This window comes from Arachis hypogaea, chromosome 11, assembly GCF_003086295.3.
Source record: "Arachis hypogaea cultivar Tifrunner chromosome 11, arahy.Tifrunner.gnm2.J5K5, whole genome shotgun sequence".
In the NCBI taxonomy this organism is placed as follows: domain Eukaryota; kingdom Viridiplantae; phylum Streptophyta; class Magnoliopsida; order Fabales; family Fabaceae; genus Arachis; species Arachis hypogaea.
The window spans coordinates 104608041-104629113 of NC_092046.1; the positions used below are offsets into that span (position 1 = coordinate 104608041).

Here is a 21073-nt window from a genome sequence, read left to right on the forward strand (position 1 = left end):
CCATTCAGTTCACTAACCCACTAACTGTTTGATATATTGCATCACTCACACTAACGGCAATTTTAACAAGAGTACTTTCTGCATCTATTTCCTTACTTGTGCCTTGTTGGTTGTATGACAGGGAGAAGAAGCGGGGCTTCAACTTCCTTTAATTCTGAACCTGAGAGGACCTTCCTTAGATTAAGGAGGGAAGCAAGAGGAAAGAGAGTAATTGGTGCTGAGGAAGAGGAGGAGTACTTTGAACCAGACATGGATGAAAACATGGAGAACCATCATGAAGAAGAGGCTCACAACCATGGCAGAGAAGGTCTAGCAAATCATGTTAGGCAAGAGAGAAGAGTTCTAGGCTCTTACATCAACCCAAACCCAGGAAACTGTGGGAGTAGCATCCAAAGGCCAACCATACATGCCAACAACTTTGAACTAAAGCCACAGCTCATCACCCTTGTTCAGAACAACTATTCATTCGGAGGAGGCGTCCAAGAAGACCCCAATCAACATCTAACCACCTTCCTGAGGATATGCGATACTGTGAAGTCCAATGGTGTTCATCCTGACACCTATAGACTACTTCTGTTTCCTTTCTCACTCAAGGACAAGGCATCCAAATGGCTAGAGTCCTTCCCAAAGGAGAGTATAGCAACCTGGGAAGATGTGGTGAATAAATTCTTGGCAAGATTCTATCCTCCTCAACGGATCAACAGGCTGAGAGTTGAGGTGCAAACATTCAGGCAGCAGGATGGTGAGACTCTATATGAAGCATGGGAGAGGTTTAAGGACCTGACAAGAAGGTGTCCACCAGATATGTTCAATGAATGGGTGCAACTACATATTTTCTATGAAGACCTCTCTTATGAATCAAAGAAGGCAGTAGACCATTTATCCGGGGGATCTCTGAACAAGAAGAAGACCATTGAAGAAGCCATAGATGTCATTAAGACTGTAGCGGAGAATGACTACTTCTATGCTTCTGAAAGAAGCAACACTAGAGGAGTGATGGAGCTAAACAATGTGGATGCACTGCTGGCCTAAAATAAGCTTATTACCAAGCAGCTGGCTGACCTCACCAAGAAGATGGAGAGGAACCAAGTGGCAGCAATCACCACCTCATCAGAAACCCAAGAGGGAGTAAATGCTGAGGCAGAGGAGGAGCAAGAACAAGCCAACTACATGGGAAACTCACCCAGGCAGACCCATGATCCATACTCCAAAACCTATAACCTTGGATGGAGGAATCACCCAAACTTTGGGTGGGGAAATCAACAAGATCAAGGCCAGGATCAGAGACGACACAACCACAACAACAATGTAGCTCACCAACATTCCACACAGAGATCATATCAACACCACCCTAACAACACCTCTCCACATCCATACCAAAACCAAAATGACCCAACTCACCCATCCACTCTCAACTCACCATCATCTGAAGAAAGACTCTCTAAAATTGAGACTCTGCTTGAAGGCATATGCAAAGAGATTCAAGATAATAAGGTATTCAAAGAGGAGGTGTGAGCTAGTATCAAGAACCAGGGGGACACCATCAAGAGGCTGGAATTTCAAGTGGGATACTTATCTAAAAAGATTCCCAAACCTATTGATAGCTTCCCAAGTGACACAGAAAAAAATCCGAGAGGTGAAGCAAAGAAAGTCAGATGGGAAGATTGCAAGATGGTTACTATAAGTAATAAAGAGACTGAGGAAAAGCAAAACAAGCCATTAGAACAACTTGGAGAGACATCAGCAGAGAAACAGGAAAAGGATCACCAAGAACCCAAAATTTCACAAAAAGAGCTGGCACAGAAGGAGCTGCTGAAACTCTATGTACCTTTTCCCCAATTACTCAATGGTGCTGTAGAGAAGAGAATATACTCAAGGTTTCTTGACTTGTTTGCATCCCTCCATGTAAACATACTATTCATCAAGGCTCTCCAACAAATGCCATCATACATTAAGTATATGAAGGAGCTGCTGACCAGGAAAAGCTCACTCAAGGGAGGACAAACAATAGTGATGAATAAGGAGTGCAGTGCTCTCATTCAACCAGAGTTGCATATAAAAAGGAAGGACTCAGGGAGTTTTCACATCCCCTGTGCCATAGGAGAAATATTGTTTGATAAAGCACTCTGCGATTTGGGAGCAAGCATCAACTTAATGCCTTTATCCCTTATGAAAAGGCTGCAGATCAATGAGATAATACCCACAGATGTAGTTATCAGGCTGGCTGACAAAACTCAAAAACAAGCAGTAGGAGTGGTTGAAAATGTGCTGGTGAAGGTGGGAAAATACTTCCTTCCCACAGACTTTGTCATCTTGGACATGGAAGAAAGTCACACTCACCCAATCATATTGGGAAGACCTTTCTTAGCTACAGCCAGAGCACTCATAGATGTGGAGTGAGGGGGGCTAATTTTGAGGATCCATGATGAATAACTCAGCTTCAATGTCTTCAAACTCTCACAAGAAACAAGTCATAATGAGATACTGAGGGAGGAGGCAAGCACTGAAGCACAACCAACACCTCTGGGAAACCACTTAGTTGAAGAACAAGGCAATCAGCAGCTGTCACAGCTCAAGGAAAATAAGGAGGAACCTAAACCACCAGAGTCATATGAGACTAGCAACAAAATTCCCTTAGAAGAGGAGGTCACAAAGAGCAAGGCAACATCAAAAGGGACAAAGAAGAAGGCACCAAGGAGGTGGAGGAACAAGAAGATCCCTACAGAGGACTTCTCTCCAGGGGATAAAGTGATCTCAGCCTACTTCCCAGATATTCCACCTCATCTCCCCACTATCCCATCTCAGTTACCTAAGGTCTTCACTATCAACAGAGTTCTTTCCTTAGAACATGTGGAGATCCTTGATGAAGCCAATGGATATAGGTCTACTGCAAGAGGGGAAGATCTGAAGCATTACCATCCACCATGACAAAGGCAAAACGTCAAGCTAGTGACGCTAAATAAGCGCTTCATGGGAGGCAACCCATGTTTTACATGCTTTTAAAAGTAGTTAATAATGCAAGGTTCAGGGATTTCAAATCAACTTGACATGGACTTGAATGAATCCTTGTGTGCAACATATAGTAAAGAACAAGTTTGGTGTTCAAGGCACACTAAGAGAACATCAATGTAACCCATATCATGTCACTCTTGGGGGCCTTGAACAAATCTTTTACACCACACGGCACCAAACTAAGTTTGGTGTTGCCAATGTTGCACACATGGATGTTGAGTTAGTTAGTTGGTTTGCTCTAATGAATAGCACTTAGTTAGTTAAAACAAAAACTTTAAAAAGTAGTTATTCTTTTAATTTTGCCGCCACTTTCCACACATATTTTTTTAATCACAATTCTTTTATTTTGTAGGAGAAAAGAAAGGGGTATTGAAGTGGATTGAGTGGACAATTGAATGAGGAGGGTTCGGCCACTTCATGAAGGGAGAATACACACATGTCTCAAGGGGAAATGCATTGGGAAATGTGCCATGCAACATTGAAAGGATGAGACCCTTGAAGACCGAACCAATCTCCCTCATAAAGATGATGATCCGTGTGCTCATCCCCTGCAGAACCCCATCCGTTCATCATACACCAACCCCATCAATCCACACCTTTCATCCATACACCACTTCCCTATACAAGTGATTCGCACTAAGTACACCCTTAACATTCCAATTTCACTTCCCACACTTCTCATTCTCGAAACCAAACATTCTTCCCCTTCATCACACCTTATCCTAACCAACCGAATTCCTCATCTATCCGTACCTTCCACCCTCTTCACACATCAACTCAAACTCATGGCATCATCAAGCTCCAAGAGGCAAAAGAGGAAGGAACCAGTGGAGAGCATTCCTTTCGATGAGAAGAGATTCAAAACTGCATTCCATGAACTCGAATTTGAACAGATAAAGCTCAAGAAGATACTGCCTGAGTTAACGTTCCAAATTGACGAGGATGAGTGCCCACAGATTCGAGAGAAGATTGAACAAAGGGGTTGGTAAAGGCTTACGAACCCGGAGGGGAAGATCAATGCAAACCTCATCAAAGAGTTCTATGCAAATGTGGTTAGAGAAGATAAAACCAAGGCCCCAACCTTCAAAAGTTACGTAAGAGGAAGAGAGGTGAATTTCAGCCCAAATGCTATAACAAGAACTCTTCAGCTGAAATCACCACATTTTGATGAGCTTAGTTATCATGCAAGGATAAGTAAGAGCCCTGACAATGATGAACTTGAAGAAATAGTGACTGACATATGTGTCATAGGAGCTGACTGGGAAAGGTATGCAGATAAGAGACCCCGGTTCATCAAGAGGGGAGACCTTAGCCTGGAAGCCAAGGGATGGTTTGAACTCGTGAGGAGGTCTATCCTCCCAGCTGCAAATAATTCAGAGGTCAATACTAATCGAGCGACTATGGTACATTGCCTAGTACAGGGTGGAGAAATCAATGTGCATGAACTCATAGCTGAGGGGATTCAAGAGTCAGCTGAGAAGGTTGATTCAGGTGCCAGGCTTTGGTATCCCAGCACCATTCTCAGATTGTGTACAAAGGCCAAGGTAGTCTTCGAGGATAGTAATCCAGACTGGGTGAATCCTGGGAGGCTAGTTACACTTCAGCGTCTGATCTATACTACGCCCGCCCAACAACAAAGAAGACCTCAAATAGGAAAGCGAAAACCAAAAGAAGGAGCCCACCAAGAAGAATCTCATCAGGAAGAACACCAACAAAGAGAATATTATGACCCAACCAACATAAACCTGAATCACATTCATGGAGCCATTGAGGAACTAGCAAGGAGTTATATGGAGGGACAAGAACGACAACTGCATGTTCAAGCTCAAAGGATGGATCGTCAAGAAGAACTCCTTTCTAATTGGATGAATCAACAAGGGGAATGGCAGAAACAGCAAATGGAACATTATTCCCAGCTCACTCAAGCCATCAATCAAGTGTCTGAAAGGCAAGAGCGTCAAGATAAGCGCCTTCAAGAACTCAACTAACGCCAGCTAGCTCAGACGAAGGCATTCAATGAGTTCAGTGTACCTAATGAAGGACGGCAACTACATAGGGAGGAGTTCAACATAAACACTCAAGCCAAGTTGAACTACATGTCTAGTCATATGCATAATCTACACTATGCCATCCCTACATATGATGAGGTCCAAAAAGATTTTGTGGAACAAGAAGAAAGGAAGGTGAAATAGTAGAAGGAAACACTGAAAAAGAAGATGGAAGATGCTGGTTTTTGGAAGAAGTTGATCGGAAAAGGCAAGGGAAGTGGGAGTACAAGCACTCAAGAGAAACACAAAGAGGACAAGCAAGAGGAAGAGCATGGGCAACCCTATGAGTAAAAGGTGGTGGAGTTCCCTCTTTGTTCCATCTTTTTCAAGCTTCAAATAAGGAAAATCATGTATGAAATAGAACATGTCCATGGTAGTTTAGAAATTTTCAATTCTGTCTTTAAGTTTTTCATTGCCTAGGTCTATGATTACTAGTCAAGTTGCCTGTTTTCAATTCCATCCTGCTTATTGTGTTGCTTGTCTCCTTTTGAATCAAATAAAAAGAGAATGTTTGTTATCAAAGACCAGAGTGGAGTTCATATTGTGGAGTAAGTTCCTTAGTGTGTGATGTGGTCATAAGTTAGCTAAGTTGATTCACCAACAAGGGTGTGGGAAGACAACTATCTGTCCTGAATCATATGCTTGAAACACACCCCATAGGACTAGCTAAATAACAAGATCCTAATAAAAAAAAGGGGAAAAGAACAATAAGAGTTGAAAAAGAAAGAAAAGTTAATAAAGAATAAGGCTAGGCACCAAGGGTTTGAAACTTGAGAGATGTGTCTGTGGTGCTCCTGTACCAAGGATCTGCTTGGATGAATAAGTTCGTAGGAGTGATTCATCACTTGGTAACTTGGGTTAACTAACCCGGGATTATCAACTGAAAATCCACTATCAAGAGCAACCTTACTACAGAACATTTAGTAACCCAAAGAGGTGCTGGACACCAAGGTCTCAAGAAAGAAAATAAACAAACCATGTGCCTGTGGTGTGTATGTATGGGGGAAAGAGACTTGAGGGAGTAAGTCCTTAGGGGCGTCTTAACACCTAGCACCTTGAACCAACTGGTTCGGGAGTGCTGGCTGAAAGCTTATCTTAAAGAATCACCCCCTCACAGAGCACTTAGCCTAAGAACACAAATAAGCCCTGAAAACAATAAAAGGATCAATGAATAAGAGTCTCATAGGGTGCAATCAAGTGAGTATTCCAGGACATGATAAAGGTCTGAAAGCCAGTGAAGGAATGAACCTAAGTTGCTATGCATCAAACCACCATAAAACTAAGGATATGACCTCCACAATAATGACTCATTCCTCTTGGCATTCCATTCATCATTCTCTTGTTCCAGTACTTGCTTAGGGACAAGCAAGTTTTAAGTTTGGTGTTGTGATGCCAGGGCATTTTGGCCAGTTTCACTGACCTTTTCTTTATTGTTTTAGGGTAGTTTCATGCATTTTCTTAGGAAATAAGCAAGTTTTGGGTAGAATTTCACTTACATCTTGATTTAAGCATACATTGAGCACTTTACATGATTTCATGAGAATTTTGCATGAATTAGATGACAAATTGGATGATGCATGTCTCATGATATGGATTAGAACTTTGATGCACTGTATTGCTTGATTTCAGGACAAAGGAAGCAAGAAAGAGCCACGTTGGCAGCCACGTTAGTCTAACTAACGTGACCACCAACGTGGAATGGGAGCTAGCTTGCAACATTAATGAGAAAAGTAATCGCCAATAACGTCCTCGAAAGCCATCATAGCCCACGTTAAGAGTCACGTTAACTAAGTTAACGTGAACTCTAACATGGAAGAAAGAAATAAGGCCAATGTTTGTGACACTTTGTCACTAACGTTGGACCAAGCTCATAAGTGGCCACGTTAAGAGCCACGTTAACTCAGTTAACGTAGACTCTAACGTTGGGAAGCAAAAGAGAAGCCAACGTTAGTGACACTCACCTTTGTCACTAACGTTGGCCAAGCTACAATGAGCCACGTTAGTTGCCACGTTAACTTAGTTAACGTGGAAGCTAACGTGGAGAAAGCAAGTGATCGCCAACGTTAGTGACACTTACCTTTGTCACTAACGTTGGAATGAGCCACAATGAGCCACTATGAGCCACGTTAACTTAGTTAACATGGAAGCTAACGTTGAGGATAGGATGATGAGCCAACGTTAGTGACACTCACCTTTGTCACTAACGTTGGAGATGGCTATCATTACCACGTTAGAAGCCACGTTAACTTAGTTAACGTGGACTCTAACGTGGGAAGTAGGGGCACCTTGGAACGTTAGTGACAAAGGTAAGTGTCACTAACGTTTTCGAAGAATTGGCAAGCCTACGTTAAAAGCCACGTTAACTAAGCTAACGTGGACTCTAACGTAAGGGGAAGAGGGAACTCTCAACGTTATTGGAAAAGGTGAGCCCCAATAACGTGTGCGAAGGACCAAGAGGCAACGTTAGTGGTCACGTTGGTGCCACTAACATTGAAGTTAACAAGGATCATCCCTGGGTGAGGAACGTTAGTGAAAAAGGTGATTGCCACTAACGTTCTCGAACCCACACTCTCACTTAACGTTAACGCCACTAACGTCCTGAGCTAAACACCCTGCTGATGATTTGTCACCATGTCATGTTTTCCTATGCTTTTTCACTAGTTTTTTTACTTGGTTTTCATGCATTCTTATGCAATAAGTAAGCCATTTGGGTGGAATTTCATGTTTCCTTTGATTCAATCAACCATGGATAAATTAATGCATTTTCATGAGATTTTGTGCTATAATTGTTATATATTATGAAAGAATAACAATCTCATGATTTTGAGCATAGCTTTGATGTGCTTGGTTGATTGATGATAGGTGAAAAGAGCTTTGAAGAAGGTTGAAGAATGAAGAAATGGCAAGGAGCAAGAGAGAACAAAAAGCTTGAGCAAAAGCTTGCCTCAAACTTTAGATCAAACTTTTGGAAGAGTTGAATTCACCCTGGATGGAGCAAAAGCTTGCGCCAACGTTTGACCTCAAGCTTTTAGGCAAACGTTGGCGCCACAACAAATACACCCAGGGGAGAAAAAGCTTGTGCCAACGTTTGCCTCAAGCTTTTTGGCAAACGTTGGCGCCACACATGCATACAAGGGGTATACTTCCAACAAGAATAACTTGAGCTACAGAGCTCCAAATGAGGTGATTCAAAAAGTAATGAAAAGTAGGAATCAAGAGCTTTCCAAGAATATATGGCACTGCATGGTGGACACTAAAATTGAGGGAGAAAACTGCCCCGCAATGTGCATAAACGAACATGGTGGCAACCTGCAGTGAGGCCAACTGACCTCTGCACCTTCGACGGAGTATAACTTGAGCTGTAGAGCTCAAAATGATGCGCTTCTAACGACATTGGAAAGTAGACATTTAGGGCTTTCCAAAAATATATAATAGTATGGGGTGGACAATGCGTTTGAGCCTCCAAAACTGGCGTTTTTGACCACGTTTGAGGCAAACTTTACCTCAAACGTTGCACACCAAAACCAGCGACCCTGTCCTCTTCAAAGGAGCATAACTTGGGTTGTAGATGTCCAATTGAGATGATTCCAATTGGGTTAGAAAGCTGACATTCAGAGCTTTCCAACCATATATAATAGTCTATAGTGGGCATAAAATTGGCAACGTTGACAAGAGGACAAAGTAGCACCCCAAGGCTTGATATGCAACAAGAGGGATCCACGTTTGGCTCAAAGTTTGACCTCAAACTTTGGCTCAAACGTGGATGACAGCAAAATGGCCATCTGCATGATGAGTTTGGTGAATAAGTTTGAGTCAAAGTTTGCCTCAAACTTTGATTCAAGCTTTAATGGTTCATGGCCCGGTTCACAAGTGGGTTTCTCTCCAACTCCAAGAGCAATCAACAGAGGCCATCTTCAACCCAAATCCAAAGCAAGCAAAGCCCATTATCATCACTCAAAGGCACAAGAGATAGATAAAATAGGAATTTCATTTAATTGTAATTTGTCGTTAATTTCAATTTCATTTTCATTTTGTAAAAGCCTATATAAAGGCATTAGTTTCATTTCACTAAGGGGAGGAGCTCTGCTAGAGCATTAGGAGGTTGGCTCTGATAGAGAGCATTGAGAGGCTGGCTCCAATAGGGAGCAAGTAGAATAGAGAGCTCACTTTTACATCTTAGCTTGAATTGGAGAATTGAAGGAATTCTGTTTCAATTCTCACTCTGAAATCTCTTTGTTCTTCTTCTAGATAATTCAAATTTCATTTACTGTTTTAAAATCTTCTTCTTCTGCGATTGTTTCTTTTAACTTCTCTGCAATTATTCTCTTATTGGATCTAGGAAGGGAGTGAGATCTAGACTTGTTTTCTAGTCTCTTGGAGTCCCTGAGATCTTCAATTTTATTTGCAATTGAGTTGAATTTAATTTCTGTTTGCTTCTTCAAGCAATTCTGTTTAAAATCTACTGCATTTGATTTCACATTCTGGTTCTCGGATTGATTGCTCTCTGTTCTCATTGTTCTCAATTTACTTTCCTGCACTTTTGTTCCTCTGCACTTTACATTTGAGTTGTTGTGATCTTGATTTAATTTTTTTCCTGCAATTGTTTTACTTCTGGAATTATTGCTTTCTTTAATTTTCCTGCACCCAGCCCCCTCTACTTTTCATGCAATTTACTTTTCTTGCAATTTAAGATTCTTGCAATTTACATTTCTTGCTCTTTAAGTTACTTGCCAATTTATATTCTGCAACTTTAAATTCATTGTCATTTACTTTCTGTTGGCTACAATTTCACACAATTCACTTCAATGTTAGCTTGACTAAACTAATCACCCACTAAAGTTGGTTGATCCATCAATCCCTGTGGGATCGACCTCACTCACGTGAGTTTTACTACTTGATGCGACCCGGTATACTTGCCGGTTAGATTTGGGTATTTTGGAAATTCGTTTTTCCAAAAAAAAATACTCATCAAGTTTTTGGCGCCGTTGCCGGGGATTGCTTTAGATCAACAATGATTAAGTGGGTGAGAAGTCTAGATCAAGCATTTTCTTTATTTTTGTTCTCTGTTCTAAGTTGAAACCAAGGTGTTTGAGTTATTGCCTCACTAAGAAATTCATCTCTGAGATATGAATTTCAATTTTCCTTGGTGTTCTGTTTTACAAAATTCAAATGGAGTTCAACTCATCTTATGATCAAACAAATTTTATGGGATATTACCCACCATCACCAATCTCTAATGGTGGCTGGAAATATCACCAAGAGAATACACATTCTGAGCACTCCAATTCATGGAGATTTGCTTCAGAGCAAGATGAGCAAGAAAATCATATGGGATACCAACCACCACCACAAAATGATTCATATCATTATCCTCATGGTGGATGGAAGCATCACCAAAGAATGGAAGAGCATCCACCCTCACGTCCCAATTTCTCATTTGAAAGTTCTTCATCACTTGATTATGCCTCAACACAAAGTTTCCTCCAAAATCCATACAAGTCATCCCATCAATCACACAACTCATTCCATACCCCTCAACACAACTTCACCACAATACATTCATGTCACCAAAATTATTCTCAACCTTCATCTCTTGAACCAACAGATGAGGATTACCTTCAAGCCATTGAAATACACAGAAAACTCGTGGAAAGATACACAAAATCCCCATCCTGGAAAGAAATCATCTTCAAGAAGATGAATGGGCCCTTAGAACAAACAAGGGGGAACTTAAAACCATCAAACAGTAAGGATGAAGACCAATTGATGGATGTGAAGGATAAAGTAGAAAAGCAAGATGAGGAGGCTACTGTATTAAGTGAACTTCCAATGAAGAATGAGGTGGTTGAAAATGAAACTACACTTGAGGTAACAAAGGAACATGAACATTCACAACCCTCACAAACTTCCCTTGAATCTGTGATCGAGAAATATGAAGAGGAGATGAAGAAATCTTAGGAAGAACAATAAACTTCCTCCATAAAAGAACTATTAAGTCAAATGTTGAATGCAGAGAAGGGAGTGGAGGAACAAAAAAGTGAGGAAGTCATTCAAGAGAATTCACACCCAAGTGAAGTGGAGAAGTGCACAGAGGAAGAGCTCACGAAACCACCATTGCAGGAGGCTCTTAATGAAGAAATCACTCCAACAATCACACAACCACCAAGTCTTGAATCCAAAGAAGTGAAGGCAACTACAAAGAACACCAATTCTGTCCCTAATCCAGCAAGCAAGATCAATCAAGCCATTTGCAAAAGGAAGCTTGCTGAAGAAAGGCCAAGACAAGGGACACTAGCTGAATTTTTCCCTCCTTTGAGGTCATTCCTCTTAACAAACTGGAAGAAGAGGAAGAAAGTGAAGAACAACATGTCAAGCTAATGACACTAAAAGAGCACTTGTTGGGAGGTAACCCAACCGTAGGTAACATTTTTTTTTCTGCTTTGTTTTCTTCCTTTGTTTAGTTTAAATTTCAATAAATTGACATATGGTTGCATTCTAAGTTTGGTGTTGCTATGCAACAAAATTTGGTTCTAATCCTTACAAGATACTTGCATCAATTCCAAGTGAAAATGTCACACTAAGTTTGGTATGCCACCTATCTTTTATGCAATGTATTGTGCACACCTTTTTATATATGCAATCACAATGTCTCTGTCTCTTGTGCCTTGATTGTTATCTTTAATTTTGCTTGCTTGAAACACATGTATTGCTAACATTTCATTGTGTGAGACACTCATGATCCATCTTAGCCCCATAGCCATTATTCTAATTGTTGCTTGAGGATGAGCAAGCATTCTGAGTTGGCAAGTGAAAGAGGAAGAATAGAGGAAAAAAGGACAACAATGACGAAAGATGAACTACAAGGTTGTAGAGTTCCTTTTCCTCTCATTTATTTCCAGCACTTAAATTGCATGATTGTCTTCATCCTTTCTGTTTACATGTGTGTATGAATAAAGCATAATTTGAATCTTGATTTGTAACATGTTGCTGTGGCATTATGATTACCAACTTGAGTTTTGTGAATTCAAAAGCAATAAAGTATCATGATCATAAACAAACAAGGAATTAAAGAAGAATTTAGCATGTGCATAAAAGTATTGGAAAGCTAGTATGTTTGATTGTTGCTTAATTGCATTGGATTTTATTTAATTGAAGTTTTCATCTAGGACATTTTGTGAAATCTTTTGAAAATCATGAAAACCTTGAAGAGGCAAATACAATTAAAGCAAGAAAAGAAAAAGGGAAAGAATGAGAAAGCTGAAGGCTCTGAGTACCAATGGCAATTTATTTGTTAAGTACTTGTGGTGTTTATGTATCAAGCCAAATGCTTGAAAACAAAACACTTAGAAGTCAAGGTTAGGCTCAAAGTGCAAAAGCACTCCCTCAAAGCTCAAGGCTCTGAGCATCAATGATTAGAGAGTCAAGAAAAGAAAAGAAAAATGAGCTTAATGAAGTCCTCTAATCAAATACTTGTGGTGCTTATGTATCAAGTGGTAATACTTGAAAACAAAGCATTTAGAAGTCGTAGCTTTGTTATCAACTCATGGGGCAAAGCACCCATAAGGAGAAGCTAATAAGAAAAATCAAAAGCTTGCTTCAAGGAAGAAATATAAAGAAAAGATTTCATAAATTGAGCTAGATAGAAGCATCAATCATTTACATTTCTTTTGTGATTGTAGCATGCTTAGAAAACTAGCTTACCATGAACATTGAGTTGCTATTCTTCTTACCTTGGATTGTCAATCTCTATTGCATGATTCTTTTCTTGCTTGAGGACAAGCAAGGTTTAAGTTTGGTGTTGTGATGACATGTCACCATGTCATGTTTTCCTATGCTTTTTCACTAGTTTTTTTACTTGGTTTTCATGCATTCTTATGCAATAAGTAAGCCATTTAGGTGGAATTTCATGTTTCCTTTGATTCGATCAACCATGGATAAATTAATGCATTTTCATGAGATTTTGTGCTATAATTATTATATATTATGAAAGAATAACAATCTCATGATTTTGAGCATAGCTTTGATGTGCTTGGTTGATTGATGATAGGTGAAAAGAGCTTTGAAGAAGGTTGAAGAAAGAACAAATGGCAAGGAGCAAGAGAGAACAAAAAGCTTGAGCAAAAGCTTGCCTCAAACTTTAGCTCAAACTTTTGGAAGAGTTGAAAACACCCTGGATGGAGCAAAAGCTTGCGCCAACGTTTGCCTCAAGCTTTTTGGCAAACGTTGGCACCACAAAACAAACACCCTGGAGGAAAAAGCTTGCGCCAATATTTGCCTCAAGCTTTTTGGCAAACGTTGGCACCACACCAACATACCCAGGGGAGAAAAAGCTTGCCCCAACGTTTGCCTCAAGCTTTTTGGCAAACGTTGGCGCCACACATGCATACAAGGGGTATACTTCCAACAAGAATAACTTGAGCTACAGAGCTCCAAATGAGGTGATTCAAAAAGCAATGGAAAGTAGGAATCGAGAGCTTTCCAAGCATATATGGCACTGCATGGTGGACACTAAAATTGAGAAAGAAAACTGCCCCGAAATGTGCATAAACGAACATGGTGGCAACCTGCAGTGAGACCAACTAACCTCTGCACCTTCGACGGAGTATAACTCGAGCTGTGGAGCTCCAAATGATGCGCTTCCAATGGAATTGGAAAGTAGACATTCAGGGCTTTCCAACAATATATAATAGTATGGGGTGGATAATGCATTTGAGCTTCCATAACCTGGCGTTTTCGTCCACGTTTGAGGCAAACGTCGCCTCAAACGCTGCACACCAAAGCCAGCGACCCTGTCCTCTTCAAATGAGCATAACTTGAGTTGTAGATGTCCAATTGAGGTGATTCGAATTGGGTTAGAAAGCTGACATACAGAGCTTTCCAACCATATATAATAGTCTATAGTTGGCATAAAATTTGCAACGTTGAAAAGAGGACAAAGTAGCACCCCAAGAGGCATACAAGAGGGATCCACGTTTGGCTCAAAGTTTGACCTCAAACTTTGGCTCAAACGTGGATGACAGCAAGGAATGCTAGCTGATATGAAAAGTTTGAGTAAAAGTTTGACCTCAAACTTTTACTCAAGCTTTTCCGGTTCATGGCCCGGTTCACAAGTGGGTTTCTCTCCAACTCCAAGAGCAATCAACAGAGGCTTTTGTCAACCCAATTCCATCAAGGCCAAAAGCCCAATTGACATCACTCAAAGGCACAAGAAACAATTTGATTAGGATTTTTCATTTTCTTTGTAATTTGCTCTCAATTTCATTTTCATTTGTCATGTTTGTAAAAGCCTATAAAAAGGCATCATTTTCATTTTACGAGGGAGGCGAGCTCTAATAGAGAGCATTGGAGGTTGGCTCGGATAGAGAGCATTGAAGGTTGGCTCCACTAGGGAGCATTGGCATTAGAGAGCGCTCTCTCTTTAGTTTTATTTTCTTTGTTTTTGAATCTTGGGTGGAGAATTGAAGAAATTCTGTTTCATTCTCCCTTTGAGATTTCTCTTTGTTTTGCTTGTCTGCATAATTTCAGAAATTGGGATTTGAATCAAAGTTTTCATTTACTGCTTCCATCTTCATTTCTTCTTCAATCTGTTTGCTATTGAATCAAGGAAGGGCTTGAAATCTAGACTTGTTTTCTAGTCTCTTTGATTCCCTGAGATCTTTGCTTGTTCTTTTAGATTTTGCAATTGAGTTGAGTTATATTTCTGTTTTGCTTCTTTAAGCAATTTTCCTTCTCTGTTGAGATCTATTGCATTTTACTACTTCCTCGGATTTATTGCTCTGCATATTTCCTTGTTTAATTGTGCATCCCAAATCCTAATTCCTTTTGTTCTTCTTGCAATTTAACTTTCCAGTTACTTGATCTACTGCTTTCTTTTAATTTCCAGCACCCACTCCCTTTTACATTCACTCCAATTTACATTTCTTGCAATTTAAGTTTCAGCTCTTTTACTTTCTTGCTCTTTAAGTTACTTGCCAATTTATATTCTGCAACTTTAAATTCATTGTCATTTACTTTCTGTTGGCTACAATTTCATACAATTCACTTCAATGTTAGCTTGACTAAACTAATCACCCACTAAAGTTGCTTGATCCATCAATCCCTGTGGGATCGACCTCACTCACGTGAGTTTTACTACTTGATGCGACCCGGTATACTTGCCAGTGAGTTTTGGGTGTTTTGGAAATTCGTTTTTCCACAAAAATACCATCAAGTTTTTGGCGCCGTTGCCGGGGATTGAAATAGATTGACAATGATTAAGTGAAGTGGAGATCTAGATCTAGCATTTTATTTTCCGTTTCTCTAACTTTGGACTAACCCACTAACTGTTTGAATTTTTGCTTAAGTTAACACTAACTTCACTCTAGCAATAGAGTGCTTTATTTTGGTTCCTGGTTCTGTGTTTATGTCAGGAGGAAAAATCAATGAATCCACACCATTTGATCCTGAAACATTTTGGAGGTTGAGAAGAAAACCAAGAAATGGAGGAAAATCCAACAAATCCACAAGTGGGAGTGGCCAACGACAGTGGTCAGCCCCAAAGGAGAGCATTGGCTTCATATACATTTGCTAATCCAAGGCATTGTGGGAGTAGCATCCTGACCCCAAATGTCGATGCAAATAACTTTGAATTGAAGCCCCAACTCATCACCTCTGTGCAGAACAACTGTTCCTATGGAGGAGGCCCCTTGGAAGATCCAAACCAGCACCTATCCACCTTCCTGAGGATATGTAACACAGTGAAGACTAATGGTGTGCATCCTGACAGTTACAAATTGTTGCTATTTCCATTTTCTCTCAGAGACAAAGCCACTCAATGGTTGGAATCCTTCCCAAGAGACAGCATCAACAACTGGGATGATCTAGTAACCAAGTTCCTTGCCAAGTTTTACCCACCTCAAAGAGTTATTAGATTGAAGACTGAAGTACAAACATTTACACAAATGGATGCTGAACCCTTGTATGAGGCATGGGAACGATACAAAGCTCTAATCAGGAAGTGCCCTCCTGAGATGTTTAATGAATGGGATAAACTCCAAAATTTCTATGAAGGACTGACAATGAAAGCTCAAGAGGCACTTGACTATTCAGCAGGAGGTTCAATGCAACTCATGAAGACAGTTGAAGAGGCCCAAAACCTCATTGATATGGTGGCAAATAATCAATATTTCTTTGCTCATCAGAGACAACGCCAGCCATCACAAAGGAAAGGAGTGATGGAGTTGGAAGGAGTGGACTCAATTCTGGCTCAAAACAAAATGATGCAGCAGCAAATTCAACAACAATTTGATCAAATGGCCAAGAGGATTGATAGTCTCCAAGTTACAATAATCAACACAAGCCAATCATCAACCAAATGGGGGCAAAATGAAGAAAACCAAGAAGATCAGCAGCAGGAACAACCTCAATATGTGCACAACCAAAGCTGCGGCCAAAATGAAGTTTATGGTGACACCTACAATCCATCCTAGAAGAACCATCCAAATCTCAGATGGGGAGATAACCACACTCAAAACCAACAACCATGGCAAAGAAATTCAAACCAAAACAACTCAAGAAACAACCAGAACAACAACCAGCAAAACATAACCCACAATCCATATAGAAAACCCCAAAATAACCATCATCCACCTTCCACATCCACATTCCACCCACAAAATAATCCCACAAATAGTTCAAACAACTTCCAGCAACAACCATCTCATTTTACACAACCACAACCAAATCCAGACTCCCAAAGAATCTCTAGTCTAGAGATAATGATGGAGAAACTCATGAAAAATCAAGAGATGGCAAGACAAGATCAAGAAGCAGCAAGAAAAGATCAAGAAACAGTAAGAAAAGATCAAGCCACAACAAGTAAAAACCAAGAAGCTTCAATCAGAAATCTTGAGAGGCATATGGAGCAAATGGCTAAACAAATTGAAGAGATGGGTGAGAAGCAATCAAATGCATCCCCTAGTGCCACTCAAGACCACCCAAGGGACAAAGGAAAAGCTACAAAGTAGGAGGAGTGCAAGGCAATCATAGTAGGAAGTGAGAAGACTGGAGGGAAAGAAGTCATCAATTAGGAAGAACACAACAGAGAAGTTCCACAAGAAGAGACAGAAGAGAGAAGAGAAAAGGATAGAAGGACCAAGAATGCAAAAAGCTCAAAGAGAGACAAGAACATCCTTGAAACACAGCTATAGGAGAAGAAGGAAGGGGTGAAGCCAGATGTCCCCAAGCTTCCGTACCCTCAGAGGTTCAAAAAAGAAAATGAGGATAAGCAATATTCAAAGTTCCTGGACATATTCAAGACACTTAGCATCAATATTCCTTTCTTAGAAGCACTTGAACAGATGCCATTATATGCCAAATTTATGAAAGAAGTGCTAACAAAGAAAAGACCCTTGAAGGAAGGACAAATTGTTGAAATGACAATAGAGTGTAGTTCTATTCTCCAAAGAGGTCTACCAGAGAAGAAGGATGATCCTGGAAAGTTTTATATACCTTGTACCATAGGAGACATAACTATTAAGAAATCATTCTGTGACCTTGGTGCAAGCATAAACTTGATGACTCTATCTCTTATGAGGAAGCTTCAAATTTTTGAACTGAAACCCACTCGAATAGCTCTTCAAATGGCTGACAAGTCCATTCAGCAAGCACTCGGAGTTGTAGAGAATGTGCTGGTAAAAGTGGGGAAATTCCTTCTCCCAACTGATTTTGTCATCCTGGATATGGAGGAGGACCCTAACACTCCCATCATCCTGGGGAGGCCTTTTCTTGCTACGGGCAGAGCATTGATAGATGTTGAAAAAGGGGAATTATTGCTGAGAGTGCATGATGAGCACCTAGCATTCCATGTTTTTAAACCCTACATGAGCCCACTCAAGAAGAAGATTGTACGGAGGATAAGGCCAGAGATCAAAGTTTGAAGGAGGTAGTCAATGAGTTAACTCCAAGATTTCCAAATCCATGCTTGAAAGAAGTAGAGATGGTGCAACAGACCAAAGAAATCAAGGAGGAACTAGATCCAAAACCTCCAGATGAGAAATTCAACATCTCAGATAAGGAACCACCAAGGCAGGGAGTATCTTTTGAGAAAGAAAAGAAGAAGAGGCCAAGAGGGTGGAGAAACAAGAAGATCCCTACTGAAGGCTTTTCACCAGGGGATAAAGTAGTGTTAAACACCCAACCAATGAAGGTGTCCCCACAACCATCTGAATGCTATACTGTGAACCGGATCCTTTCACTTGAACACCTAGAAATCATCAAAGAGGAGACCGGAAGGAAGTTCACAGTAAGAGGAAAAAAGCTAAGGCACTATGCTTATCAGCCTCCATGATCAAAGAACAAGATGTCAAGCTAGTGACAATAAAGAAGCGCTTGTTGGGAGGCAACCCAACCTGAGGTAGTTTTCTTTTCATAGTCTTTTCAATAAAAATGTTGAATAATTGGTATGCATTGCAAGGAGCTAAGTTTGGTGTTGCACACCAAAACAATTTAAGGGAGAATGAAGGATTCTAAGTTTGGTGTTCCACCAAAACCTCAATTAAAAGCACATTCTCACCTCCTGCACAATACTAGCTCCAAGCAATCAAACAGATTATTCAACTACTTAACTGCTTTCTAGTTTTAACTCCATAACCTTTAGCAAGGACACAAGATTTTACATATAGTTAACGTGTTGCATCAGAGAGACAGTGGCAAGGAATTAAGTTTGGTGTTCCCACACCAAATTAAATCCAAAAGCCACACTCAATTCATGCATACTAACCAGTCCCCTAAGGACTTGAGAAGCAAGCAACTTTTGAGAATTGTGCAGGGAACTAACCACCAATTGAAGACATCATGCACCACAACTCAAAAGGGGCACAATAGAAGCAAGAACAAAAAGAACTGCAAACCAATAGGTTGTATCTATACTTAACTCTTGCGGTTGAGAAATGCTTCGATTTATGACTTGCTAAAGTGTTCATCTAGTATAGGCAAAAATCACTCTTCAAAATAAGTAAGCTAGTCTAAGTGTGTGCTTGTGTGTTTACTTTCACTTAACTAAAAGCATGCTTTGTTCCCTGCATCTTTAACTTAATAAAAGAAATGTTTGGAATGTGAAATGAGATAGTTCTTTGTTAGCTGGAAGTACAATAAAAGTAAGTGGTGGTATGTATGTGTGATTGTATGATAGCTCACTTTTAGTGAATAAAAGAACTAGATTGTCTCCTTTTAAGTAGAAGGTAGCTCACTGTCTATGAATCTCAATAAAATAAAAGTCCTAGGTTAAAAAGAAAAACAAAAAGAGAAAAGAAAAAGCCAAAAATGGCAACAGAACAAAAGAAAAATAAAAAGAAACAAAGCTAGACACCAATAGCTTGAACCTTAGAATATATGCATGTGGTGTCTTTGTACTAGGATCTGCTTGGATTATTAAGTTCTTTGGAGTGCATCAACACTTGGTGACTTGGGTTAACTAACCCGGGATCATCAACTGAAAGTCCACTATCAAGAGCAACCTAACTACAAGGCATTTAGTAACCCAAAGAGGTGCTGGGCATCAATGTTCTAAGAAGGAATGTGAGCCAAGTGTCTATAGTGAATAATGTGTCAAGCATAAAGAAAGAAAAGAGCTTGTTACACATGACACTGAACTAAAGCTTATAAAAAAAAAATAATAGTCAAGGACAAAGGAATAATGAGAAGTCATAGCAGTGTGTTGCTTGATGCTTGGAGGATACTTTCTAGGCCTAAATATTAATAAGAAGTGAGTGTTTATATATCTACATGAAACCCCATGAGCTACCAATAATACTCTGCTAGCATAAACATCCTCTTCCTTTTCATTCTTTCTTCTCAATAATTCCTATCTTGCTTGGGGACAAGCAAGCTTTAAATTTGGTGTTGTGATGACAAGTCATCTTAGCCTAGTTTCACTAGTCTTTTCTTTTGTTTTCAATTGATTTTATGCACTTTCTTGAACCATAAGTAAGCCAATTGGGTAGAATTTCATAGTTCCTTTGATTCAATCAACCATGGATGAATTAATGCAATTTCATGAGATTCTGTGCTATAATTGTCATATATTATGAAAGAATAACAAACTCATGATTTTGAGCATAGCTTTGATGTGTTTGGTTGATTGATGATAGGTGAAAAGAGCTTTGAAGAAGGTTGAAGAAAGAAGAAAGGGCAACGAGCAAGAGAGAACAAAAAGCTTGAGCAAAAGCTTGCCTCAAACTTTAGCTCAAACTTTTGGAAGAGTGAATTCACCCTGGAGGAGAAAAGCTTGCAGCAACGTTTGCCTCAAGCTTTTTGGCAAACGTTGGCACCACACACCAACACCCTGGAGGAGAAAAGCTTGCGCCAACGTTTGCCTCAAACTTTTTGGCAAACGTTGGCGCCACACATGCACACAAGGGGATCCACGTTTGGCTAAAAGTTTGACCTCAAAATTTAGCTCAAACGTGGATATCAGCAAAAGGGGGTGACTGATATAAAAAGCTTGAGCAAAAGTTTGCCTCAAACTTTGACTCAAGCTTTTGTGCTTTATGTCCCGGTTCGCAATGGGTTTCTCTCCAACTCCAAGTGCAATCAACAGAGGCTTTTATCAACCCAATTCCATCAAGAGCAAAGGCCCAATTCAAGGCTTGAAGACCATTTGAAGAAAGTGTATAAATAGCTTAGGATTTAAGTTTTCAAAAGGGCTTTCTTTTAGAATTCTGAGAACACTTAGAGAGAGAGCTTTTTCTTTTAGAATTCGGAGAACACTTGGAGAGAGAGCTCACCTTTACAATTTTTTGTTTTCTATTTTTTTTTAGAATTCAAGAGAATTAGGAAGGAGAATTAATCTCTCTTCTTCCTTGTTCTTGCTCAGCACTCTTTACTTTTCTTGCTTTGGATCTTGGGTGGAGAATTGAAGAACTTCAGTTTCAATTTCACCTTGAGATCTCTCTGTCTCATTTTACCGCAACTGTTGGAAATTAAATTTGGTTTTGTTTCTTCTACTTTCTGATCTTTACTTTTCTTGCAATTGA

General features: G+C 40.0%; 1 non-coding gene across 1 annotated transcript; it reads right to left on the reverse strand.

The window, feature by feature from the left end:
* Nucleotides 1-702: 702 nt before the first annotated feature.
* Nucleotides 703-809, reverse strand: LOC112725401 (small nucleolar RNA R71). The gene has a single exon (XR_003164512.1). It is a non-coding gene; the product is annotated as a small nucleolar RNA R71 (small nucleolar RNA).
* Between the last annotated feature and the right edge of the window lie 20264 nt (nucleotides 810-21073).